The sequence below is a fragment of the Schistocerca gregaria genome, chromosome 3 (assembly GCF_023897955.1).
Source record: "Schistocerca gregaria isolate iqSchGreg1 chromosome 3, iqSchGreg1.2, whole genome shotgun sequence".
Lineage (NCBI taxonomy): Eukaryota > Metazoa > Arthropoda > Insecta > Orthoptera > Acrididae > Schistocerca > Schistocerca gregaria.
Genome location: NC_064922.1, coordinates 852,279,782 through 852,280,711, shown reverse-complemented (window position 1 = coordinate 852,280,711; position 930 = coordinate 852,279,782). Strand labels below are relative to the sequence as shown.

The window sequence follows — 930 nt, the reverse complement described above, 5'->3', positions numbered from 1 at the left end:
AGTCAGAAAGATGCTGCTGTAAATCTTGCAGAGCACGTTGAGTTTCAAAACCATTGTGCGGGCGAGCATTATCCCGTTGGAACAACAGATCATCTCCCCGTGTCAGGAACGCCAACAGAATGGGACTAACAACATTCTGCACGTATTGAGCACTGGTTAGTGTCCCCTCCAGAAACACCAAAGATAAACGAGAACAGCAGCATTTCACATCACAGACCATAAGGCTTGGGACGGGCAAAAGTCAGTAGAGATTTCTGTTGCTGTAAAAAGAGCGATGCGTGAAGCATACAACCACTACCACCGTCATACCTTAGCAAAAGATCTTGCTGAAAACCCAAGGAAATTCAGGTCTTGCGTAAAATCGGTAAGCGGGTCGAAGGCTTCCATCCAGTCACTCACTGATCAGTCTGGACTGGCAACGGAATACAGCAAAATGAAAGCTGAAATATATATACGAAGACAGTAACTTGTTCTCGAAAGAACAGTTACTGTTGATGACCGTGTAGCTTTTCCCTAGAATAAATGATGACTAACTGAAAACCTCAGCTGCCGACAGGTGTTGTTGATATACCTCGATGTGGACAGCTGAAAATGTGTACCCCGATCGGGACTCGATCCCGGGATCTCCTGCTTACAAGGCAGACGCTCTATCCAGCTGAGCCACCGAGGACACAGCCGAATAGCGCGACCGCAGGGACTTATCCCTTTCACGCTTTCCGTGAGACTCACATTCCCAACTGTCCACAATTCTACATATGTATTGTACCTTATAGACATTTGCCCAACCACTCATTACTCGCGCACGCTTTGGCGAGTCCCGAAAGAGTTTGGGCAACGTGTGCACATTCGCACAGACGAAGGTGAATGGCTGGGTAGAGTTTAACTATGTATACGAAGACAGTAACTTGTTCTCGAAAGAACAGTTACTGT

At 46.8% G+C, this 930-nt stretch overlaps 1 non-coding gene across 1 annotated transcript; it reads right to left on the bottom strand.

The window, feature by feature from the left end:
- Positions 1-596: 596 nt before the first annotated feature.
- Trnat-ugu (transfer RNA threonine (anticodon UGU)) lies at positions 597-670 on the bottom strand. The gene has a single exon. It is a non-coding gene; the product is annotated as a tRNA-Thr (tRNA).
- Between the last annotated feature and the right edge of the window lie 260 nt (positions 671-930).